The sequence below is a fragment of the Hemitrygon akajei genome, chromosome 30 (assembly GCF_048418815.1).
Source record: "Hemitrygon akajei chromosome 30, sHemAka1.3, whole genome shotgun sequence".
Taxonomy (NCBI): Eukaryota; Metazoa; Chordata; class Chondrichthyes; order Myliobatiformes; family Dasyatidae; genus Hemitrygon; species Hemitrygon akajei.
Window position 1 is genome coordinate 11262022 of NC_133153.1, and position 27505 is coordinate 11289526.

A 27505-nucleotide genomic window follows, 5' to 3' on the forward strand; every position below is an offset into this window, starting at 1 on the left:
TCTTTCATTTTATTCAACTCCAGAGTAGCCTGTTTATTACCTGCCCATTGCATAAGGAAGTAGAATGTTTTGCAGAGGTTGACAAACAAACTTGCTTAAGATAATTTGATAGGTGTCTATAAGGAACAGAAAAAAAATTTCTATTCGATCTCCCATTCCACTGCTGCTCTTTCTGTCCGATGTCATCTAAGTGAACGTTCTTCAAACACAAGCACAGACTAATAACTGTACAGTCTTTTCTACTCCCATCCTGTTCAGCTTATTAACTGTGTCATTAATTTGAACAGCCTCCTTCAGTATTCAATAGTGAATACCAGCTACAGCACAATTAATCTAGTGGACTCATGCACCAACCAGCTGATCTTCCTCATCAATCGAGAAGTTACTCATACCTTCTTTTCCTGAATATACTGAGGGACGCGCAGTTCTTGGAACATGTCATTCATATAAAATGGATTGCCCTATAGCTTAAGGTCTCAAAACCAGATCTTCAAGAATTTCCAGTTAACAATGCTTCCTGTGTAGGTGATTCTCCAAATGCAGGCTGTATCCTATTTGTGGTAAGTGGCTAGATGGTACCACCAACTACACCCCCCCCCCCCCAAATCCTGTTGAAAATTAACACTGATGGGATGGAAATTCACAGGATTTGATCGGTTCTTTTTCAAAAATGGGCACACCTGGTCAAGCTGCGCAGGTTGACTCTGTGGTTAAGAAGGCATACGGAGCATTGGCCTTCACCAATCATGGAATTCAGTTTAGGAGCAGAGAGGTAATGTTGCAGCTATACTGTATAGGACCCTGGTCAGACCCCACTTGGAGTACTGTGCTCAGTTCTGGTCGCCTCACTACAGGAAGGATGTGGAAACCATAGAAAGGGTGCAGAGGAGATTTACAAGGACATTGCCTGGATTGGGGAATATGCCTTATGAGAATAAGTTGAGTGAACTTGGCCTTTTCTCCTTGGAGCGACAGAGGATGAGAGGTGACCTGATAGAGGTGTATAAGATAATGAGAGGCATTTATCGTGTGGATAGTCAGAGGCTTTTTCCCAGGGCTGAAATGGCCAACACAAGATGGCACAATTTTAAGGTGCTTGGAAGTAGGTACAGAGGAGATGTCAGGGGTAAGTTATTTTTTAAAAACGCAGAGAGTGGTGAGTGTGTGGAATGGGCTGCCGGTGACAGTGGTGAAGGTGGATATGATAGGGTCTTTCAAGAGACTCCTGGATAGGTACATGGAGCTTAGAAAAATAGAGGGCTATGGATAACCCTAGGTAATTTCTAAGGGAAGGATATGTTCGGCACAGCTTTGTTGGCCGAAGGGCCTGTATTGTGCTGTAGGTCTTCTATGTTTCTACTTAGCTAGAAATGGAGAAAGTTTGGGAATCTAGGAATGTTTCCTGCTCCCATCACTTTCTTTACTTATCTTTATTTGGGCATGACAAGGCGAGGCTATGGTCTGGAAGAAGCACACGACCTATTGGCTGAGAGATTATTAAGCTCCATTACATGCTGTTTTTGCTATTTCACGTGCACAAATCTTGTGCAGCAACTTTGTACCTCTGCACTCCGTTGAGCTGGAGTTAGTTCTCTGTCTCGATTGTAATGATAAAGTGGTTGATTTGCAAAGTCATGACGTTACAGATTGATAATTGTACTGCTGCTGCTGATGGCCAACCACAGCTCATGAATAACACAGATAGCTACTCAGAGGCCCTTGTTGGTAAAGATCAACTATGGATGCTGCATCCAGCTGTCTTTGTGATATGCAAACCGGTACGCAAATCAGAGCAGCATGATATGCAGAGCAAGCTATTGCCCATGTAACAGGCTCCTCCTCTCCATGGAGCTGATGAATCCAAAAGAACGGCAGAGACTGATACAGTTTGTCACCATCAGCATTGTAGGAGTTGCCAGTCAGCGTTTAACTCAAAATAGAGTATCTTAGGAACTTCAATTTTGGATTTTCCTCAGGGTTTACGCTCAAAGCTTTCCCCATGAGTGGGTATAGTCACAAGGCAGACGAGCTTTGAGATTAGTTTTCCTTCTCCCAGAAGAGCTGCCAACCATGGCAGATAAGCCCCATCTGTCTGAAGTGACTAGTTTGTATGCACCAGTAACCAGCCTTTGCCTCTTCTCCTGTCAGTAGAAACAGTTCCACCGGGTTTAGTGGCTAAGCCACATGTGAAGGCCAGAAGCTAGACGGCTGTCAAGAGGCTATTCGAGTTGTACACCACATACCACTGGGAGCATCTAATAGGTTGTGGGAGCTTATCCCACCCTCCCTCCCGACTATAACAATGTAAGAAACCTGCATCTACACAAACACATCAAAATCCACTAGACTTCCCTTCACTGTCGGTATTGAACTTCTTTATTCAATTTCAACACATTGACTCTCACAGTTAAACCACATTATCATTAACAGATCTAATGCTGATAGCTCTAAAGCTGTAGTGATGCTAAATGTCACACAAACCATTTCTATGCATAGCAAGTAACTAATGACTGAAATAACAAATAGCTATTAAACAATAATTGCAAAAGAGCTCCATCAATTTTTCACTAATGAAAAAGCTACTCAAAAACCAATACATACAGTTAGTTAATTTATGCCCTTTTTGAACAACTTTTTCATTGTTCAAAGTGAAATATCAAGAAAGACTCTTTTTTTTACAGCAATTAGCAAGTATTCTTGGAAAGACAGAAATAATCTTGTCACCACTGGAAAGTTGTTACTGTTCTGTCACATGAAGAACAAACTATTTTTTTAAAAAATTATCTAAAAATTATACAAAATACCTAATTTTCTGAAGTATGGCCAGAATCAGTTCCAAGACACTGGAAAGAATCTGTATACATCAACAAAGTCATCTGAAAGAAGTAATTTAATAAGGATTACTATTATAGTGTACAACCTTATAAAACCTCACAGAGATATGGAACACCAAGGTAGGTACAATTCTAGTCTGATGAACATTGAATTTGCTTTTACTGGGGCTCCTTTGCACAATACATGCTCAAATGTTGTTATCCACAGAAGGAGAGTTACTCTCACCTAAATCTGAGGTAGGTTGGTCATTGATGATTTTACTAGCCATGCTCAGTGATGGACCTCAAACTCCTGACTCTGCCTATGCTACCTCTCCCAAGCACTATGCAACATGGAAGAACACAGATACATTAGCTGAGCAAAGGCCAGCTTTTATATAATGTCAAAATATTACACTCTGTAAGAAATCAAACTTTGATTTAAATTAATCGACAATTCTTTGCTTTTGGTGAGGCTATTCCATCAATAATTACATACTCACTGAAATAATAACTACAGATTGATTTTGAATTTACTCTCCAAGTCATATGGCTAAACACTTAACCATGAACACTGGAAGAAACAGAAAACACAACTCTGTCATAATTGAACCAGAAAAGACCCAGCTTCAGATAGACTACACCTGTAGATAACTAAATGAAATTATAATAGATGGTTACTTCCCATTCATTAAAAAAAAAATTTCCCCCACCAGAGTTGTCAAATGCAGTTACTTATATTAAAAAAAAGTTGAGAGAATACCAGTCCATGTCTCCAGATATGATAGATGCCAGTAATTTTGGTGATCACGCAAGATAGAACAATTAGCCAGAATTGACTCACAGGGCATAATTAAGCAAGGTTATTGTATTTCTTGTCGTAATAACTGAAAGAGTACACAAGAGTATTGCAGTGAATGAGATACTTTCACAATACTTTTGAGTAGGTGCTATACAGAGATTGCAGACAAAGAAACAGTGTTGATGAACTCAGGGATCTTGGGGTCGAAGCTCACACTGCTTGATAGGGAGATAAAGGTACAAGGCATGTTTGCCTTTATTATATGAGGAACTGAGTTCAGCCAGGTTTATAAAATCTCATTAGGCCTCATCTGGAGGATTGCATTTAGCTGTGGTTGCCCCATTATAGGAAGGATGTCCAGGCTTTGAAGAGAGTGCAGAAGAGGCTTACCAGGATTATGGGCATGTGCTAACAGGAGAGTTTGGACAAACTTGGGCTATTTTCTCTACAGCAGCAGAGGCCAAAAGGAGATCTGATAGAGATTTATAAGATTATAAGACTACAGATAGAGCAGGCAGACAGTATCTTTTCCCCAGGCTTGAAATGTCTAAAAGCAAAGGGTGGCAGGAGGGCAAATTCAAAGGAGATGTGCAAGGCAAGATCATTCCACCACCCACAGAGTAGATGATGTCAGGAATGCTTCGTCTGGGCTGCTGGCGGAGGCAAATACAATAGAGGCTTTCAAGAGGCTCTTAGGTAGGCACATGAATGTGGCCAACAAAATGGGAGGATATGGACATTGTGTAAGCAGAGGAATTATTTAGCTTAGCATTTAATTACTAATTTAATTATTTCTGCAGTATAAGATGGGCTGAAGGGCTTGTTCCTGTGCTGCTCTATGTTCTAAAATCAGGGGGGGCAATGTTCCATTTTCAGGGCACTTTGGTTAAACCACACTTAGGAGTGTTGGGCTGAATTTTAGTCTGGATAATAGATCAGGTGGAGGCACTGGAGAATACAGGCAGAACTGAGAATGCATTCATTCTTTTGGACAAATATGCTCAAAAAACAAAACAAAATACTACAGGTGCTATAAATCTGAAATAAAAAATATTGTCCTCCGGTTTCCTCCCAGTCCAAAGGCGAACCAGTTGGTAGGTGAATTGGTCATTGCGCATTGTCCCATGATTAGGCTAGGATTAAATCAGGGATTGCCAAGTGGAATGGCTCGAAAGGCCAGAAGGGCCGAATCCACATTGTGTCTCAATAAATAAATGCAAGTCACATGGTATCACTGGAGAACCAGAGAGTTAAATAAAAAGTCATTGATGGCTTTTCATATATGCTGCCTACCCTATTGGCATCTCCAAGATTTTCACTTTCTATTCATATAAATATTCTTAATTACCAAGATCAATTTTAAGGCTAGACAATGCATACGTGTAGTTTATGTGCAGTATGATCATCAGTCAGCGTCAATATCATTTAAACAGAATAATGTACATTATTGCCTTTAAAATTGTAAGATGGCCGAATGCATTTTTTTTAAAGAAAAATACAAACTCTGATACAGGGCCAAACGAAGAAGTATTTTAATGGGAATCAAATACTCAGCCCGCATCACATTCTAAAACTCATTTTCAAAGTGAGAATGCAATGACTTTCAGTTTAAAGCCTGGTAATTGAGTGATACAGTGTGATAGGCAATTGGGACACCTTTCCAAAGCACAATCTGAAACTTTTTACCCACTCTCCAACAACTTCACTACAATGCTGTCTATTTCCAGTTCCCTCTTGCCACCTGTCAACTTCACCATTTCCCTATCGCCTTTTTAATTTACTCTTACTCTCTCGTCTACCTCTTTAATTCCTCACAAAACCCCTTTCATCTCTCTACCTTAATCACTCTCCTAACTTTTCACATCACTTTTATCACGTTTAATTTAGACTCTTGTTAGCTCACACGTTTATAGTTGCCTATATCCCAGCACTAACCAATCATCCCTACACACTTTCATCTAAAATCTTTCCCCAACAGATCACCTTTCATTATCCACCTTTCCATTCCTTCGTTAACATCCACTACTTTTTCCAACCCTGTATCAAAGCCCTAAAGCCCAGCTCCACTCCTCACTGTCACTCACCCTACCTTCAGTTAAACGCAAGTCCTCCTCCCTCACGTTACTATTCCAATACACCTCCCTTTCCACATACCCTTACCCCGTCAGCTTGGTACCAAACATTTCCCCTGACTACCTCTATACTTTCCTCACTTCAACTAAATCCACTCACATCGCTGCATCACAGCGTCGCCTATTTTAACAGCCAGCACTCCGTTCTAACTTCACCCCACACCGCTCCCCCCTTCACGGCCTTTTACCTTCCGCAAGCCTCAGCTCGCTTGGCCCTCACTCATACTTGCACCCCGCATCTCGGCTTCAGACCCGCTCTGCGCAACCAGCGGAGCGGCCCCCGAACTTACCTCCACCGCCACCATCTCCGACCGGAAACAGCCGGCTCGTGACCAATCAACGCTCAACCCATCCGGGTAGTCCGGGGGCGGTCCTTCCGGCGGGGGGACAGAGAGTGACAAGAGCGGGGAGAGGGGGTGGAAGCGGGCTGGGGGATAGTTGGAAACTTTGAGGGAGGCGAAACAATGAAGAGAGATTGGGCGGAGGGGGTAGGAGGATGATGGAATAGGGAGTGAGTTGGGGAAAGAAGGCGATGGGGGAAGAGTGAGGATCAGGAGTGACGAGACGGGGATAGTGGGGGAGAGAGTAGTAGAGGGGGACAGTGAGGGGAAAGAGAGTGGTAGAGGGGGAGAGAGAGTGGGAGATGGGGACGGCGAGGGGGAGAGAGAGTGGTAGAGGGGGGTGGCGAAGGGGAGGGAGAGTGGGAGATGGGGGTGGTGAAGAGGATGGAGAGTGGTAGAGATGGGGACGAAAAGAAGGGGGGAAGGAAAAGTGGAGCAGGAGCCGGTTGGGAAAGAGTGCTAATAGGGGTGAGCAATAGAAAGCGAAGAGGTACAGAAGGCTGTGAAGAATAAGAAATTGAGATAAGAAGTGGTGTAGACATGGGAATGGAGGGGGAGTGAGGGAAAGGTGGGGAGCAGAATAGGAGAGCATGGAGGGGTTTGATGAGGAGAAGGGGAGTGGGAGATAAAGAAATCAAGAAGGGGGAGTTTAATTACACATCTGGACCCCAAAATTCCAGCCTGTGTCCATGCAGATGAGTGACTATACCAGAATTCAGAAGGTGTGTTCAGTCATACTTGGAAAATACATGTTTGCACCCTGAGGCCAACTGCAACACAGTCCTCACCAACTCTCCAGCAGTTTAACTGTCAGATTCCAGAATGTAATGGTAAAGATTAAATCTGGGTCCATTTAATAATAAATATAAACATCAAGTTGATTATAATTGCAATTTAGAATTCTGCATGCTTTGAAATCAAAGAAACGAGTTTTACCTGCAAAGCAATAAAACAGTGATCAGTATTGGACATAATCAAGCAGAATTTACACTAAAATGAAGCAAAGATTAAAAAAGCAAAAAGCTGTAATGAGTGCAGAAGTTGCTGAAAATCTTTAGCATTTTCAATGACTGTCTGAAATGTTAATTATTTCTTCTGCCTGACCCACTGACATTTTTTTTGATCGGATAAGAAAATATTATCTTCTGTTTTTTCACTTTTTTTGGAATATATGCTTCAATATTCAATTTTCCCACCAAAAATGCTCTGGAGAAGATGGTATTCTGCGTTGCTGAAGATGGTGGTGAGCCTCTCTTGAACCTTGGTAGACCTCTTGGTGAAAATGATTCTTCACCAGGAGGTCTGCCAAGTTCTGCTATGTAGGGAATTCTCGGATTTGGATTCAGCAACACAATGGAGTACTGGAAATGCATTTCCAAGTCAGAATGATGTGTGACTGGGAGGGATTGGTGTTCTCTTGGGTGTGTTGTCCTTGACAAGTCGGGAAGGTGCCATCAGAAAAGCCTAGGTGAGTAACAGCAGTACATTTTATTATTGTTGATACACACAGCATCATTGTTGTGCAAATGGGTTGTTAATAAAGTAGGCTGCTTTGTTCTGGATCATGGCAAGCCTGAACACAAATCTTCAGTACCATAGCTGCAATGTTGTCTTAGCCAAAGATTTTAGCTATTTCTTCCTATCATGTGTGGATACACTGAACGGGCTGAAGACTGGTTTCTGTGACACTTCTGACTGAACGTGAATACAAATGCTTCAGCCTTGGAGCATACTCTTGGTTTTCTGGATCTTTCTATCTCCATCTCAGGAGATAAGTTAGTGACAAACATCCAATACATCTCTACAACTCTCATAGCCATCTTGACTCTATTTCAATTTAACCTGCCTCAGCTGGGTCTTCATTCCTCTGTCCCACTGTACCTGCTTCAAATAAAAGTTTTTCCACTCAAGTGTCTCTGAGGTATTTTCTTTCACCCTGACCCATAGTTTCTACTCTATTATTGTTGACAGAGTCCTTTACCCACATCTCATGTACTTCTTGTACATCTGCTTTCACACCAACCCTGTACAGAGCAAGGAAGAATTTCGATATTTAGAGACTAACAGGTCCTAACCTGTACAGATTTGGAATGTGGGAGGAGACCAGAGCACCAGGAGGAAACCCACGTAGTCACAGAATGTACAAACTCCTTGCCCTGAAGGGCTCACACCCTTTGCAACTCCCTAGTCCACTCTTCCATCTAACCATCAACTCCACTTCTTGCTATGCATTTTCATGCAACCACAGGATTTGTAATACTTCATTTTTCTTTAAGTTCCTCCAGCATTTAGTGTGTGTTGGCTACTGATCACATCTACATGAAACATTGTCATAGCATCCATCTTCAGGGATCCCCAGGCCATGCTCTCTTCTCACTGCTGCAATCAGGTAGAAGGTACAGGAGCCTCAGGACTTGCCCCACCAGGTTCAGGAACAGTTACTACCCTCAACCATCAAGCTCTTGAACAAAAGGGGATAACTACACTCAACTTCACTTGCCCCATCATTGAAATGTTTCCCCAACCAATGAACTCACTTTCAAGGACTCTTCATCTCATGCTCTTGATACTTAATTGCTATTTCTTAATATCTGCGTTTGCACAGTTTGTTGTCTGTTGCACTCTAGCTGATCTTGCAATGATCCTGTTATAGTTATTTTTCTATAGATGTGTTAAGTATGCCCACAAGAAAATGAATCTCTGGGTTGTATATGCTGACATATATGTACCTTGATAATAAATTTACTTTGAACTTTGAAACTTATAAACCCACTAGGTCACGTGAATGAGAATAGCATGAATGTGAATGGTTGAACAGAGGTCTCTGCAATGTTTGATATATGCATGGGAGAAGGACCTGAATTAGAGAGATAAAGGAAGGAAGCAAGTTCATCCATTTAACTCAAAGTCTCTGGAACAACTTACAAACGTTTGTAGATGAATGAAGGATGGGTTAGTGTCTAGAAGGATAGAAGTTTTGTTTGCAAATTTTGTCTGCTATGGCAGCCACTGGAGATGGAATCAGACACATTACTTGAACATATCAGCCCCCAGAAGGCCCGTGGCACCATCTTATATTATACCCTATCTCTGGTTCTGGTACAGCTGTTGTAGCAACCCCCAATTGGAATGATTCACACTAGCAGGTCTCAGTTGAATGGCTTTGTAAATTGGGATGTGAATTGATTGAGCACTTATTTTAGGTCACCCCTCAATTTTGAGGCTGTGCCCTCTAGTTCTGGATCCCACCACCAGAGGGAACATCCTCTCCACATCCACCTTATCTAGTCCTTTCCACATTCGGTAGGTCTCAATGAGATCCCCACCCATTCTTCTAAATTCCAGTGTGTACATGCTCAAACGGTCCTCCTACGAGGGGTGATTGATAATTTCATGGCCTAAGGTAGAAGGAGTCAATTTTAGAAAACCTAGCACATTTATTTTTCAACCTAGTCCCCTCCTACATTTACACACTTAGTCCAGTGGTCGTGGAGCATACGGATCTTGGACCTCCAGAAAGTGTCCACAGATGGGTGATTGATAAGTTTGTGGCCCAAGGTAGAAGGAGATGAGTTGTACAGCTCTCATTACATGCACCTGCCGGTCAACTCTTTCAGTGATTATGCAGAAAGTTTGAAGTTAATAACTAATCTCCTTGATGGATAAGTTAGGCCACGAACTTATCAATCACCCCTCGTATGTTAACCTCTTCATTCCCGGAATCATCCTTGTGAACCTCCTCTGGACTCTCTCCAATGATTGTACATTTATTTATAGACTTATTGAGCTACAGTGTGGAATAGGTCTTCCCAGCCCTTTGAGCCGCACCGGCCAGCGATTCCCGATTTAATTCTCGCCAAATCATGAGACAATTTTCAATGACCAGTTAACCTACTAACTGGTACGTCTTTGGACTGTGAGAGGAAACTGGACTACCTGGAGGAAACCCACGCGGAAACCATCTCCCATCCATCTACTGCTGAATCCATTTTAATACCTCAATATTTATACCTAACGATTGAACCTTCCTAACTAACCTTCCATGCAGAACCTTGTCAAAGGCCTTACTGAGGTCCATATAGACAACATCCACTGCTTTACCCTCATCAACTTTCCTCGTAACTTCTTCAAAAAATTCAATAAGATTTGTCAAACATGACTTTCCATGTTGACTGTTCCTAATCAGACCCCGTCTATCCAGATAATTATATATACCATCTCCAAGAATACTTTCCATTAATTTACCCACCACTGACGTCAAACTGACAGGCCTATAATTGCTAGGTTTACTCTTAGAACCCTTTTTAAACAATGGAACAACATGAGCAATACGCCAATCCTCTGGCACCATCCCCGTTTCTAATGACATTTGAAATATTTCTGTCAGAGCCCCTGCTATTTCTACATTAACCTCCCTCAAGGTCCTAGGGAATATCCTGTCAGGACCCGGAGATTTATCCACTTTTATATTCCTTAAAAGCGCCAGTACTTCCTCCTCTTTAATTGTCATAGTTTCCATAACTTCCTTACTTGTTTCCCTTACCTTACACAATTCAATATCCTTCTCCTTAGTGAATACCGAAGAAAAGAAATTGTTCAAAATCTCCCCCATCTCTTTCGGCTCCACACATAGCTGTCCACTCTGATTCTCTAAGGGACCGATTTTATCCCTCACTATCCTTTTGCTATTAATATAACTGTAGAAACCCTTCAGATTTATTTTCACCTTACTTGCCAAAGCAACCTTGTATCTTCTTTTAGCTTTTCTTATTTCTTTCTTAAGATTCTTCTTGCATTCTTTATATTCCTCGAGCACCTCATTTACTCCATGCTGCCTATATTTATTGTAGATCTCTCTCTTTTTCTAACCAAGTTTCTAATATCCCTTGAAAACCATGGCTCTCTCAAATTTTTAACCTTTCCTTTCAACCTAACAGGAACATAAAGATTCTGTACCCTCAAAATTTCACCCTTAAATGACCGCCATTTCTCTATTACATCCTTCCCATAAAACAAATTGTCCCAATCCACTCCTAAATTATTTTGCCTCTCCTCAAAGTTAGCCTTTCTCCATTCAAAAATCTCAACCCTGGGTCCAGTCCTATCCTTCTCCATAATTATATTGAAACTAATGGTATTGTGATCACTGGACCCAAAGTGCTCCCCAACACATACCTCCGTCACCTGACCTATTTCATTCCCTAACAGAAGATCCAACACTGCCCATTCTCTAGTTGGTACCTCTATGTATTGCTGCAAAAAACTATCCTACACATATTTTACAAACTCCAAACCATCCATCCCTTTTACAGTATGGGCTTCCCAGTCTATGTGTGGAAAATTAAAATCTCCCACAATCACAACCCTGTGCTCACTACAAATATCTGCTATCTCCTTACAAATTTGCTCCTCCAATTCTTGCTCCCCATTAGGTTAGGTTACTGTCTTTGAGATCCTGCTTTTCAACCTCTTTATCTACCTATGTTATTTTTACTGATATTGACAATAACTGTGCAGAAAGTGAGGTGGGAGGCTATGTTACTGTGTCTTATGGAAAGCTGGAGCTCCAGAACGGTTTAAACTCAGAATGAAGGAGTAGAACATTGTGCCAAACCCTCAGAAAATACTAAGTAGTTTTTCTAGCCATCACAGAGTGGAATAGAAACCTAATGCTGCTATTCAAACTTGCGAAGTTCTTTTTTATATAATCCTGTATGGCTAACCTGATAAGAAGAACAGAGAGAACATTTTTATCTCAGCATCTGAGGAAACAAGGTTTTTTTCTTCAGTGAATTGTTGCACATGGTGAGACTAATTGGCCTAATGTCGTGCATATGCAGGATCAGAACAGAGGAAGTGGCTGTAAATATGGAAACACGACAGCTTATTAAGCAATTTCAGCCAGTTTCTGCTGCTCACGAGCTCAAGTATGGTCAGATCCTAGAGGATGTGTACATTAAGGACCAAGCCAGTTCTCCTAAAAAAGTATGGATTTTCCAGGCAGACAGAAGTAGAGGGCCAGCAGGTGACTGACAGTCTCTTACAGTGATGGGTGGTAAGACCTGCAACTTCCAGCAACTATCATCAGTCCCCTACTTCTCCCCTAAATGGCATGTCCAAAGATCTGAAGTCTCCTGAAGACTGCCTATGGATAACCAGAATTAAATAAACTGACTCCCATAACTGTGTCAAATACTCTCAAAATAACAATGAGAAAGCTTCCCCGGGCCAAGTGGTTTGTGGTATTCCATGTTAGCAATGGATTTCAGTTGATGCTGTTAACTCGGGAAACCTAGAGGCAGCGGTGTGACTTTTCACCAATTGTTGGAGGAGTGTCTCAAATATAAGTGTGAACTTGGCACAACAAGTCCTCATCTTCTGACTCGGTCCTTTGAAGCCATGTGCACTTAGTATAAACACTTAAGTATCAGCCAACTTGCTTTAACTTTGTGTATCTGTGCTGGTCAATTATACTAAGGGCCATCTTTCTCCCTCCTTTCAAGGAGCAATGCCTCACAAAGACACGTGCCAGTGATAGTGAACCTGAATCTGACATCTTTTCCATTCAGTGGTGGTTGCTTTAATCTCTTGCTGACCTGAACTGCAACTTCACTAGGTTGACACCTCATTTTCAGTATGCTCTTCCACACTTCTGTAAGCAGGGTCGAGCCTCCAGGCTTGATAGAATGGTGGTCTGAGGGATAAGCTAAGACAGATTCTGGTGGTGTGGTGGATTGCTGATGGCTCATAGGGCTTAAAGGCTCAGACTAATCAATATGAAGTGGCTTGGTCTGAAATGACGACTGTTTATTCCTGCTGAGTTCCTCAGCATCATGTGTGCGTTACTCTGGATTTTCAGCATCTGCAGAACCTCTTGTGTTTACATATGCAATGGGGCGTCACAGTGGCGTAGTGGTTAGGACAACACTTTGCAGTACAGGCGAACTGGGTTCAATTCCCGCCGCTGCGTGTAAGGAGGTTGTATGTTCTCCCCATGACGCGTGGGTTTCCTCCGGGTTCTCTGGTTTCCTCCCACAGTCCAAAGACTTACCGGTTGCTACGTTAATTGGTCATTGTAAATTGTCCTGTGATTACTTACTTACTGCCTGTTATTCTGCTGGCGGTTAGGGCAGCAATGAAGGTCCTCCATCTCCGGCGGTGTTCAGGGCTTCCATCATCATATCAGAGGCTTTCACTACTCAGTTTTCACTACTGTCAGTCATGCAAGTCCCAGGTGGAGATTCATGAATACCATCACACTCAGATGTAGAAGGATTCTTCGTTGCTGTTTCCTTAACAATTTTGTTTCACCAGTCAGGGTTGTTAGTCTAGAGCTGAACCCCTGAACCTGGAGGACCAGTGAACCACTCTTAGTCTGGCCTCTACCCTTTGACCTGTTCGGTATGGGTGGACTATCTCCGTGGATTGTCACATTGTCGTGGTGGAGAATCTTGTGTGGTCGAGATCCCAAGAGTGATGCCGTCTGGAGCTATGCTCCTGGTAGGGTCACCATGGCGGTAAGGTCGAGGGTGAGGTCCCTGACAAAGAACAATCCAACCAAAACCTCAATAGTGGAACAGGCGGATGAAGTTACTCCAAACTCAACAGCTATGAAGGCTGCACCAAATCCATCAGCTCCAATTGTCATGGTTTCCATACCATTGGAATCAGTTGGTTGATTTGTGAAGTATCGTGTGCTTTTTGGAGTGCAACATCAAGTACACGTTAAACAAATACACGCACAGGTGCCTTCGCTCTGTGGGCCAATTCTTCAAGTCTTTCGGCGATCGGGGGAGGGCGACGGGAGCTGGCACTGTGATAGCTGGAAGTTCCTAGTCAAGAACCGGCACAAAAGCGGTGAATACTTGATTCAATCGCTCAGCTTTTGGACAGAAGCAGGGAAATTGTTCGGCAGCAGTATTCACATCTGAGCAGCCCTATTTAGGATCCACTCTGCTCACCCTGAACTGGGAAGGGGCTAGACAAGGTGCCCTAAAAATAGTCTGCTTTACCCCATCCTGTCTGGAAAGCCGCATCCAGAGGGATCACCATAGAAACATAGAAAATAGGTGCAGGAGTAGGCCATTCGGCCCTTCGAGCCTGCACCGCCATTCAGTATGATCATGGCTGATCATCCAATTCAGTACCCTGTACCTGCTTTATCTCCATACCCCCTGATCCCTTTAGCCACAAGGGCCATATCTAACTTCCTCTTAAATATAGCCAATGAACCGGCCTCAACTGTTTCCTGTGGCAGAGAATTCCACGGATTCACCACTGTCTGTGTGAAGAAGTTTTTCCTCATCTCGGTCCTAAAAGGCTTCCCCTTTATCCTTAAACTGTGACCCCTTGTTCTGGACTTCCCCAACATCGGAAACAGTCCTCCTGCATCTAGCCTGTCCAATCCCTTTAGAATTTTATACGTTTCAATAAGATCCCCCCTCAATCTTCTAAATTCCAGTGAGTATAAGCTGAGTTGATCCAGTCTTTCTTCATATGAAAGTCCTGCCATCCCAGGAATCAATCTGGTGAACCTTCTCTGTACTCCCTCTATGGCAAGAATGTCTTTCCTCAGATTAGGGGACCAAAACTGCACACAATACTCTAGGTGCGGTCTCACCAAGGCCTTGTACAACTGCAGTAGAACCTCCCTGCTCCTGTACTCAAAGCCTTTTGCTATGAATGCCAACATACCATTTGTCTTTTTCACCGCCTGCTGTACCTGCATGCCCACCTTCAATGACTGGTGTACAATGACAACCAGGTCTCGTTACATCTCCCCTTTTCCTAATTGGCCACCGTTCAGATAATAATCTGTTTTCCTGTTCTTGCAACCAAAGTTGATAACCTCACATTTATCCACATTAAATTGCATCTGCCATGAATTTGCCCACTCACCTAACCTATCCAAGTCACCCTGCATCCTCTTAGCATCCTCCTCACAGCTAACACCGCCGCCCAGCTTCGTGTCATCCGCTAACTTGGAGATGCTGCATTTAATTCCCTCGTCTAAATCATTAATATATATTGTAAACAACTGGGGTCCCAGCACTGAGCCTTGCGGTACCCCACTAATCACTGCCTGCCATTCCGAAAAGTTCCCGTTTACTCCCACTCTTTGCTTCCTGTCTGCCAACCAATTCTCTATCCACATCAATACCACACGCCCAATACCGTGTGCTTTAAGTTTGCACACTCCTGTGTGGGACCTTGTCAAAAGCCTTTTGAAAATCTAAATATACCACATCCACTGGCTGTCCCCTATCCACTCTACTAGTTACATCTTCAAAAAATTCTATAAGATTTGTCAGACATGATTTTCCTTTCACAAATCCATGCTGACTTTGTCTGATGATTTCACCTCTTTCCAAATGTGCTGTTATCACATCTTTGACCATCATGTGGTCGAAAAACACCAAGAAGTGGAACTATGACATTTGGAACCTGGAATATACGAACTCTGATAGATAACCCAAACTCAGACTGACCAGGGAGGAAAATTGCCTTTGTTGCCTGGGAACTCCAAAAATTCAACTTTGACATTGTTGGTCTGAATGAGACCCACAGAGCTGGAGAAGGGCAACTAAAGGAAGAGCAAGATCAATACGCCTTTTACTGGGAAGGACTTGATCCTGAACAACCACCTATGCTCCAACTCTGGACGCTGAAGATGAAGTAAAGATGAACTTCTACGCCTAACTTGACCACATCCTTTCCTCTGTTCCCAACAACGACAAGATCATTCTCTTGGGAGACTTCAATGCCAGAGTCGGGAAAGATCACAGGCTCTGGACTGGAATAATAAGCAAGGAAGGAGTTGGCAAGGTCAACGCCAGTGGAACACTCCTCCTCACCAAATGTGCTGAACACAACCTGGTGATTGCAAACACCCTATTTCACCAGAAAAACAGGCACAAAGTCTCCTGGCAGCATCCATGCTCCGAACACTGGCACCTCATCGACTACATCATCATACGATCTCGGGACCAACAAGATGTACTGATAATAAGAGCTGTTACTGGTGCCAACGAGTGCTGGACAGACCATCGACTCATCTCGTCCATCATGAGAATGAAGATTTGACCCAAAAGGAAACACTAAAATCAGAACACTATTAAATTTAATGTTGACATCTCTCAAGACATCAACCATGTACAGAAGTTCCAACAAAATCTTCAAGAACAACTGCCTCAACAAATCCCATCATCTGTAGAACACTGGAGTCAATTGAAGAATGCTATCATCACCTCCTGCAAAGAAACAGTTGGGTTCAAGACGAAAAAACATCAGGATTGGTTCGATGATGACGACAAACTACTCCAACAGCTCATTGACAAAAAGAGAAAAACTTTCATTACCTTACAAAATGACCAACAATCAGCTACCAAAAGGAAATGCTTTCAGGAATGCAAGGCTGCAGTCCAGAAGAGCACCCAAAACCTGAAAAACCAATGGTGGAGGAAGAAAGCTCAGGAAATCCAACAACTAGCAGATGCCAACAACACTCGAGGCTTTTTCAACGCAACTAAAGCTATTTTTGGCCCATCCACTCACGGTCAAGCCCCATTCAAAAGCAACGATGGTTCAACCATCCTGAAGAGCAATGCTGACATCAATTCTAGATGGAGGGAGCACTTTGAAGATCTTCTAAATCAGACCGTCTCATTTGATAGGAATGTGATTAACAACATTCCAAAACAGCCCGTTGACGACTCCCTAAGCAAAATACCAACACTTGAAGAAGTCAAGGAAGCCATCAAAACCTTGAAAAACAACAAGGCTGCTGGACTTGATGGAATACCAGCCGAGGACTACAAAATTGGAGGTAACCTGCTTCATTATTAACTGCATCAACTTCTCATCAAGATCTGGATAAATGAAGACGTGCCAGCAGACTTTAGAGACTCAGCAATCGTTACCATCTACAAAAGGAAAGGCGATCGATCCGAATGCAGAAATTATCATGGAATTTCCCTGTTAGCAACAGCAGGAAAGATCCTCACCCGCATCATGAACAACCGGCTCAGGCCTTTAGCCGAGAAGATCCTTCCAGAGACACAAGCCAGTTTTAGACCATCACGTGGAGCATTCAACATGATCTACACAATGCAATGACTACAAGAAAAATGTCATGAACAACTTCAACCTTTGTACATGGCATTCATCGACCTCACCAAAGCCTTTGACTCGGTATCAAGGGAACTCCTATGGGATGTCCTATCTACCTATGGATGCCCTGAAAAGTACATTCGAATCCTGAGACTCCTCCACGATGGCATGCTTGCCACAGTCATGGTCAGCAATAGTAACTGTGAGCCTTTTCAAATTAGATCAGGAGTAAAACAGGGATGCGTGATTGCCCCAACTTTGTTCACCATCTTCATTGTGACAATCATCCACATTATCAAGGATGACCTACCCCCAGGAATCGAAATTGTCTACAGAACAGATGGCAGACTTTTCAATCTTGTCTGTCTCAAGTCAAAAAACAAGACATCCACGAGTTCCCTCAATGAGTTCCAATATGCAGATGACAACAGTGTTGCAGCTCTTTCAGAAAACCACCTACAACAGATTCTGACTGCCTTCAACTGTACATACATGAAACTTGGACTTACCGTCAATTCCAAGAAGACTCAGATTATCTACCAAACGTCACCAAACGAGACAAATCGGATTGAACCATCAATTCAACTTGGCGAAATAACCCTGGAAAACATGGACCACTTTCTGTATCTTGGAAGTCACCTCTCCTCCAATGTCAACCTTAATGATGAGATCCAACATCGTCTTAAATGCGCTGGAACAGCTTTTGGACGTCTCTGAACAAGAGTCTTTCATGATCATGACATCCGAACAGACACCAAAATGTTAGTGTACAAGGCAGCGGTAATCCCAACGCTCCTGCATGCATCAGTAATCTGGACAACATACTGATGACATCTGAAGGCACTTGAAAAGTTCCATCAATGCTGTCTTCGAAACATCTTAAATATCAGCTGAGAAGATAGAAGAACCAATGTCAGCGTGCTAAATGAAGCAAAAAACAACAAGCATTGAAGCCTACGTCATCAAGAATCAACTAAGATGGAGCAGTCATTTTGTTCAGATGAAAGACGAACGTCTGCCGAAACAAATCTACTCCCAGCTTAAAGAAGGCAAACATAAAAGAGGTGGGCAACAGAAGAGATTCAAAGACGTCTTAAAAGTCAACATGAAGAAATGTAACATCGACATCTACAATTGGGAAACCAATGCCAAGGACAGGAAACTCTGGCAAACTATCATCCGAGAAGGAACAGCAACTTTCGAAGCCAACAGATGTGCAGAATTAAAAGAAAAGAGAAGAAAATGGAAAGAGAGGCAGCAACAATCAAAGCCCAATCTGCCATCTGGAACTACCTGTGCTGAAAGCGGAAGAACTTTCAAAGCCAAGATTGGACTCATAAGCCACTTGACAACCCATAAATAGATCAACAGAACAAAGACCATCATCCTTGACCTCGAGGGATAGCCATGACAATGGGTGGACCCTACCAAGAGCGAAAGCATTAAGCCCTGACTCCAGCCAACATAGTTCTCCGGGTCACTGAAAAACATAAGCCTCCAAACCCCACAATAAGGTTATGTGTCCTGTGATTAGGTTAGGATTAGATCGAGGAGCTGCTGGGTGGCATGTCTTGAAGGGTTGAAAGGGCCTATTCAGCTCTGTATCTCAATGAATAAATAAATGGTCAATATTAGAGTCAGTCAACACAATGGGATTGTAAAGACAGACCTAATGGTGGAAAGTAGAGTGGTTAGCTGCCTTGGGGGTGGGGTGGATGGTGCTGTGAAGATTTATTCCTCCTCAGGTTTATTTATTGCACACCCAAACCAAGTCTCAGTAATATAAGGAGCATTATAACAGAGGAGGGTAAAGCAGCGAAGTGGAGATTTAGGATAGATATTTCAAAACTAAAGACGTGACTTAAATAAAAGAGGGAACATGCAGGAACCCAGAAATGGAGGATTGTTGAAGGATTAATGGAAATTGCTTCAACATGGAGAGGTAAGCTAATGAAGGGACTGTAAATAAGGACACAAATTTTCATAGTGCATTGCCTTGGAGTATGAGTCAGAGAAAGTAGGTGACTGTTGACAAGCACTCAGATCAAATTAATGGGAATTTAGAAGTGCATGGTATATTAACAGCTTCAAGATCTATTATTGCAGTTTTTTTTAAGACTTGACACTTCACTGACATTTTATGGACTGTGTGAAAGGGCATAGGTGAGGCTTCAGGAAATGAACTAAAGTGCATGCTCCAATCTTAATTATGGGAGCAAAAAAAACAAACTGCTGGAGGAACTCAGTGTGTCAGGCAGAATATGTGGAGGGAGGTGGGTAGTTAATGTTTTGGGTCAAGAACCCCTCACTCAGACCCAGAATGTTAAATGTCCATTTCCCTCTACAGATGTTGACTGACCCGCTGAGTTCCTCCAGTAGTTTATTTTCTGTGCTTCAAATTCCAGCATACCTAGTCTCTTGTGGTTGTGTTGAATCTCATTTGGATTCAATATGAACTGCCAGGTTCAAATTTAAAAATTTGATGTTGGCAGAAAGAGGATCATACAGCTAAGAAACGTTTGGCCCACCTTGACTATACAAACTGTAATGCCTGTCTACTCCAATCCTACTTGTCTGCATTAGGCCCGTATTCCTCTACTCCCTTCCTATCCAAATGCCTTTTAAATGCTGTAATTGTGTCTGCTGCCACCTTCTCCTCTGGCAGCTTTTCCAGATAACCACCACCCTTTGTGTAGAAAATCTTAGCACTCAGATCTCCTTTAGAATTCTCCCTTCTCATGTTAAACCTGGGCCCACTGACCTTAGATTTCCCTATCCTAGGAAAATATTCTGATTACCTGTCCTAATAAACGTCGATAATGTTCAAAGTTCAAAGTAAATTTTAAATCAAAGTTCATATAAGTCACTGTACACAATTCTGGGATTCACTTTCTTGTGAGCATTCACAATAAAAACAAAAAACACAATGGTATCAATGAAAGACTGCCCCCAACAGGATGAACAAACAATTGATGAGCAAATGACAATAGAGTAAGCAAATACAAAAAGAATAAATAAATCAATAGCCAATAAACATCGGGAACAGTCAGTGGTGCAGTTATACCTTACAGTTCAGAGCCTGATGGTTGAGGAATAATAACTGTTCCTGAAGCTGGTGGTGTGGATCCTGAGGCTCCTGCAGCTTCTTCCTGATGGCAGCAGTGAGAAGAGAGCATGTCCTGGATGGTGGGGGTCCTTGATGATGGATGCTGCTTTCCTGCAACAGTGCCCTATATAAATGTAGTCAATGGTGTGGAAGGCTTTACTTACGATAGACTGGGCTGTATCCACTACTTTATGTAAGCCTTTCTGTACAAGGGCATTGGTGTTTCCATACCAGGCTGTGATGCAACCAGTCAATATGCTCCACCACACAGCTAAAGAAGTTCGTCAAAGTTTCAGACAGATTTCAATCTCGGTCCAATATGCTGATTCATCACTACCTTTGATTTGGCCAATGACAGTGGTGTCATCAACAAACTTGAATGTGGCACTGGTGCCGTGCTTAGCCTCACAGTTATGTGTATAAAATGAGTAGAGCAGGCGGCTAACCACACAGTCTTGTGGTGCACCTGTGCTGATGTAGATTGTGGAGGAGATATTGTTGCCAATCCAAACTGACTGGGGTCTGCAAGTGAGGAAATCGAAGATCCAATTGCACAAGGAAGTATTGAGGTTAAGGCCTTGAAGCTTAACTGATTATTTTTGAGGAGATGATAGTATTGAATGCCAAGCTGTAGTCAATAAAGAACATCCTGATGTATGCTTCTTTACTGTCCATGTATTCCAGGGTTGATTGAAAAGCCAATGAAATAGCATCTGCTGTTGACATATTGTGATGGTAGGCAAATTGGAGTGGATCCAAACTGCTTCTTAGGTCGAGAGTTGATATGTTTCGTCACCACCCTCTCAAAATACTTCATCATAGTGGATGTAATTACTACTGGACGATAATCATTGAGGCAGGTTACCACATTCCTCTTACGCACCAGTATAATTGCAGCTCGTTTGAAGCATGTGGGTACCTCAGACTGCCAAAGCGAAAGGTTAATGATATCGTAAATGCTCCAGCCAGTTGATCAGCATAGGTCTTTAGTACTCCGCCTTCTAGGCAGTATGCTTTCCGTGGGTTCACCCTCACAAAGGATGCTCTCATGTCGGCCTCAGAGACTGAAATCACAGGGTCATTGGTGGCTGTGGAAGTTTATGAAGGTGCCTCCATGTTTTGACAGTCAAAGTGAGCATAAAATGCATTGAGCTGTTCTGGGAATTAAACCCTTTTGTCACCTAAGTGGCTTGATTTCACTTTGTAGGTTGTGATAGCAATCAAACCCTGCCACCGTTGTCATGCTCCAAGCTTGGTCTGGAATTGTCACTTTGCACATGAAATGGCTTTCTGGAGATTGCACCTCGGCCCCTTGTATTATATTTGGTCACCATCCAGCCCCCTATATTCCAGTGCCTGTCCGTCTCTCCGTCTGTATCTACAGCCCTCCGTTTCAGGCAGCATCCCAGGGAATCTTTTCTGCACTATACACCATATTCTAAGTGTAGTCTATCCAATGCTTTGTACAACCACAACAAGATCACAATTCTTCTACTTAGTGCTTCAGCATATGAAGACAAGCATACCAAATGCCCTCTTCACTCACAAAACACTGGAGGAACTTAGCAGGTCAGACGGTATCTAGGGAGGGAAATGGGCAGTCGGCATTTCAGGTTGCGTCCCTTCATCAAAATCCTCTGGCACATTAGCTGCCTCCCACCTCCAAGCTAATTTTGGATCCAGTTTGCCAACACATTGGATTGTATGCACTTAACCTTTAGGACAGTCAAAATGTCTTATACCTTAAAGTCCATGCAAACCACATCTAACACAATGCCTTCATCAACTTTCTTAGATGCCACCTTAAAACATTCAGTCAAGTTTGTGAGACACGATCTCCCCTGCACAAAACCATGCCGACTTCTTCTAATCTGTTCCTGCCTTTCCAACTGCACTTGCATTTTGTCCCTTGAAAACTTCCCCAAAACTGCTGGGTCTGCAGTTTTTAAATCCTTTTTGGAAGAAAATTAGATCTTCCGTTCCTCTGTAGTGCCCAACTTGAACAAATTCAAATGTATTTATTATTTTAATTTAAATTCCCCAGTACCTAACTAAATTCTCAGGATCAGTAGTCAGCTTATCCAATATGCTATAGTATCCCTAAACCATGTTAGCAATAAGTGCCTTTGCACTGCAGTTTAAAGCAAAATATAAGCGATTGCTATCGGGGGAAGTAACTGATTGGCTTGTGCTTGGATGGAGATGTTGGTCTTGTTGGTATTCAGAATCAGAATCAGGTTTATTATCACCGGCATGTGTCGTGAAATTTGTGAACTTAGCAGCAGCAGCTCAATGCAATACATCATATAGAAGACAAAGAAAATCAATCAATCAATTGCAGCATGTGTATATTGGATAGATTAGAAATGGTGCAAAAACAGAAATAATATATATTTAAAAAGTGAGGTCATGTTCAGGGATTCAATGTCCATTTAGGAATCAGATGGCAGAGGGTAAGAAGCTGTTCCTGAATTGCTGAGTGTGTGCCTTCAGGCTTCTTTATCTCCTACCTGATGGTAACAGTGAGAAAAGGGCATGCCCTGGGTGCTGGATAATGGACGCTGCCTTTCTGAGACACCTCTCCTTGAAGATGTCCTGGGTACTTTGTAGGCTAGTACCCAAGATGGAGCCGACTAAATTGACAACCCTCTGCAGCTTCTTTCGGTCCTGTGCAGTAGCCCCCCCCCCCCCCCCCCCCAACACACCAAACAGTGATGCAGCCTGTCAGAATGCTCTCCACAGTACATCTATAGAAGTTTCTGAGTGTATTTGTTGACATACCAAATCTCTTCAAACTCCTAATAAAGCGCAGTCGCTGTCTTGCCTTCTTTATAACTACATCGATATGTTGGGACCAGGTTAGGTCCTCAGAGATCTTGACACACAGGAACTTGAAACTGCTCACTCTCTCCACTTCTGATCTCTCTATGAGGATTGGTATGTGTTCCTTCATCGTACCCTTCCTGGTCCACAATCAACTCTTTCGTCTTACTGAGGCTGAGTGCAAGGTTGTTAATGCGACACCACTCCACTAGTTGGCATATCTCGTTCCCGTAAGCCCTCTCGTCACCGTCTGAGATTCTACAAACAATGGCTGTATCATCAGCAAATTTATAGATGGTATTTGAGCTATGCCCAGCCCCACAGTCATGGGTATAGAGAGAGTAGAGGAGTGGGCTAAGCACACACCCCTGAGGTGTTACAGTCTGTTCAGCCTGTTACAAGCAAATCAAATCTTTGTGAAATCAGATAGTTGACACTTGCCAAATATTAAAAGATCGCTATTTTGAATGTGTTATAATTGACTTCACTTTTCCATGAACCGTAATATAGGTGTGTATTTTAAAGGCCTTTCATAACATGAGGACATTTCTATCCAATGTGTTGATTTAATTAAATGTGGGTTTATTGTCGCAATTTTGGAAATGTAATGACTAAACTTTACACACAGCAAGATTCCACAAACAACAGTGAGATTGTGGGCCTGTAATCTATTTCAGTGATATTTTTCATGTGATAAACAATGCCCAAGAATCCAAAAAGATTTCACATACTATTCTTTAAATAGTGAACAGATGATCTTTTATGTACACCAGGGAGGGCAATCTGAGGCTTGTTTTTAACATGCGTTCTGATAGACTGCATTTTCATCAGTGCAGATCTCCCTCGGTAATTCACTGCACATTCAGTCACTGTGACACCTGAGGTCACGGAGATGAATTGCAGTGAAATCAAAGTTTGAAGGAAAATACTCTGCTGTCAGAATACAATATACTGGGAACGTACTTTTAATCAGATGTTTAAAAGGGTTACAATGTCAAATTTGCATATTTCATTAAGGAATCATTTCAGTGAGAAATATACCAATTGGCCTTTCCAACTGTGATTCACTTCCTTCTAAGAAATGAAGGTGGAGAGTTGACATTTTCCAGCGAAGATAAGTTGTCAATCACGTGGCAGGAAAAATCAGCATCAATTAATAGAATGTCTTTATCAATATTATTCAGGCCAAAAGAGATGCCTTTTCATAATACCATGAGAATTGAGATGACTCAACGACATATTAACTGAGAAACAAATGGAGCCATGCCATGGAAGCCCTCTATTTCATTTGTGCCAACTGCCAATCAGGATAACCTTCTCTCTGTAAAGAAAAATGATCTGGCTTTTCCAAGTTCAAATGCAATGATGACTCACCAAGTTAGTTTACTGCAATATGAACATGAATGATGTATTGTGCAGATAGCAATATATATTCTTAATCAGTGTCACTGTACAAATCCACCCAAAATGCACAAACTTCATACAATGGGTGTAAGGAGAATATGTTCTGGTATAATACTGCTCTTATCATTTCATTCAAATTTCAAAGTGAATTTTATTATCAAAGTACGTTTATGTCACCATACACAACTCTGAGATTTATTTTCTTGTGGACATACTTAACAAATCTATAAAATAGTAACCATAGCAGAATCAATGAAAGACCGCCCAATGAGGGTTTTCAACCGGAGTGCAGAAGACTGTGCAATTGCAAAAGAAGAAACAATACTAATAAGCACTAACTATCAAGAACATGAGATGAAGAGTCCTTGAAAGTAAGTCCATTGGTTGTGGGAAGATTTCAGTGATGAGGCAAGTGAAGTTGTGTCAGTTTATCCCCTTTGGTTCAAGGGCCTGATGGTTGTGGATAGTAACTGTTCTTGAACCTGGTGGTGTGAATCCTGAGGCTCCTGAACCTTCTTCCTGATGGCAGCAGCGAGAAGAGAGCACGTTCTAGGTAGTGGGGATCCCTGATGATGGATGCTGCTTTCCTGTGACAGTGTTTCATGTAGATGTTGGGAGGGCTTTACCCGTGATAGACTGGGCCGTATCTATTACTTTTTGTAGGGTTTTCTGTTCAAGGACATTGGTGCTTCCATACCAGGCTGTGGTGCAGCCAATCAATATACGCTCCACTACACATCTATAGAAGTTTGTCAAAGTTTTAGATGTCATGCTGAATCTTCCCAAACTCCTAAGGAGATAGAGGCACTATGATGTGTTAGGAGGCATAAAGGGCTATTTGTGTTCCCTTTAACTCTTCGCTGGTGAACCACGGCTGATCTGCAGAAATGCCTATATTACAGCTAATAGTGGGAATTATAATAAAATGGATTTAGATTTTCCACTGCATTTATTTATTTGGATACAGCACAGAGTAGGCCCTTCCAGCCCTTTGAGCCATGCCACCCAGCAATCCCCTGATTCAACCCTTGCCTAACCATGGGACAATTTATAATGACCAATTAACCTACCAACTGATACATCTTTGGATCGTGGGAGGAAACCGGAGCACCCGAAAAGAAAACCCACGCGGTCATGGGGAAAATTTCCGATACTGAGTGTATGTGAATAACAACGATACTGCAACTGGATCTTGAGATAAAAAGGTTAGAAAAGCAGAGTATTTTTTTTAAATGCATAAGGTTTTCATTTGTTAGGTTCCAAAGGTATGAGTGCTTGAATCACTCATACCTTTAATAATAGGTAAGTACAACAAACAACGAGGAAAATAAATGGTATGTTGACCTTTATTATGGAGGACTTGAGTACAAGAGTAAAGGCATTTTACTGCCTTGGAGACATCTGAAAAATCGTGTGTAAAGCTGTCTTCCTGATCTCAGTGAGTATATACTTGAATCAGACGAGATGGTTCCCCAGATTGATAGCTGAATCTGGTCCATGAAGAAAGATTATGCAGAGACACTGCAGAGTTTATAACAGCTAGATATAATTTAATTGACACTTACAGAGCTCACACATTGCTCTGTGACGACACCAGTGCCAAGCTGTATCGGCTCTTGCCCTTCCCTTGGACAACATCGGTGGCGTGGAGAAGGGAGACTTGCAGCGTGGGCAACTGCCGGTCTCCCATACAACCCTGCCCAGGCCTGCACCCTGGAAACTTTCCAAGGCGCAAATCAATGGTCTCTTGAGACTAACGGATGCCTGTTATTATTACAGAATTCTTGTGGACCTTGTCAGGACATATATAGTGGAGTCACGAGAGAGACTATAGGTGTCAACCTGAAATGTTGACTGTCCATTTCCCTCCACAGACTCTGTTTAACCTGCTGAGATCCCCCAGTGCCTTTGACCGTAGGCAGAGCAATGTATCCTCCAGCTGGGATTCAGCTTAAACACAACCCAGTTTTAGTCTCTGCTCACATCATCAGGTAAGCCATAAAATAGAATACAGATTCATTGCTGTCTGTTTTGTACTACAGCCTCAGACCATCTCTTAAGCTAGAATGCTTGTGCAAAAGCAAATGGGTAAATGTGTACATAGCCATAACAATTGACTAAAGTGTCAATATCTTGTGATGTGGGTGTTCAGAAAGCCTGTCTCAATGGGTCAAATCCTTCTGATACTACCTGAATTCCATTTGCTTGGATCACTACAGCTCAAAAATTTCAACATCATTAGAACTCTATGAATTTACTCTCTCCAATTCCAACAGATTAGGTGGCTATCAGCACCATTTGCAAAATGTTTGACCTTAGGCTAGTCTGACTGCACTTCTCAAGCCATGAACTTTACTGCTCAGAGGACAAGGGCCTCAAAGTTACACTGTTTCTTCATCAAAGTTAGGTCTGAATCCTGGAACACGCTACTCAGTCATACTATGGGAGAACCAGAGGACTTCAGAGGTTCAAAATGGTGGTTCCACACTACCTTCACCTAGGCAATAGGATTGAGCAATTACTGCTGATTATGCCTGTGAGAGCCAGATCTGTATATGAATAAATTATAAGTCATTAAGAAAAGCAGGAAATTCTGTAAGCACTCAGTAAGTTCAGAAGAAAATGTGTGGAAAGTGAGAAAGAGAGGCTATGGTCAGGTCAAAGATCTGCTGAGTGTATCTGTCATTTTCTAGTTAATTTCATATTTCCAGCATCTGCAACGTTTTAGTTTTGCAAATGTTGTGCAAATAACATTTGTACTTAGATATTACACTCCGTGCCCACTTAATGAGGTACTTCCTGTACCTCCTGTACCTAGTAAAGTGGCCACCGAGTGTATGTTCATGGTCTTCTGCTGCTGCAGCCCATCCACTTCAAGATTTGACATGTTGTGCATTCAGAGATGCTCTTCTGAAACACATGGTTATCTGAGTTACTATTGCCTTCCTGTCAGATTGAACCAGTCTGGACATTCT

General features: G+C 42.3%; 1 protein-coding gene and 1 long non-coding RNA gene across 4 annotated transcripts in view; one reads left to right on the forward strand and one right to left on the reverse strand.

Annotated features, from left to right (window-relative positions):
* The window catches only part of spg21 (SPG21 abhydrolase domain containing, maspardin), a 52307-nt gene extending 46171 nt beyond the window's left edge, over nt 1-6136 (reverse strand). Inside the window, exon 1 of one of the 3 annotated variants that reach the window (XM_073032987.1) lies at nt 6038-6136. The gene's annotated coding sequence lies outside the window, so the exon portion shown is untranslated. Of the gene's footprint in view, nt 1-2804; nt 2877-5935; nt 6004-6037 lie in introns of those variants that run through there. The other 2 variants (XM_073032988.1, XM_073032989.1) reach the window with 2 other exon arrangements.
* Nucleotides 6137-6670: 534 nt separating this feature from the next.
* LOC140718729 (uncharacterized) overlaps nt 6671-27505 on the forward strand; it is a 110305-nt gene continuing 89470 nt past the window's right edge. The window contains exons 1-2 of the long non-coding RNA XR_012096767.1: nt 6671-6810; nt 26405-26521. This is a non-coding gene — a long non-coding RNA (uncharacterized lncRNA). The remainder of the gene's footprint in view (nt 6811-26404; nt 26522-27505) is intronic.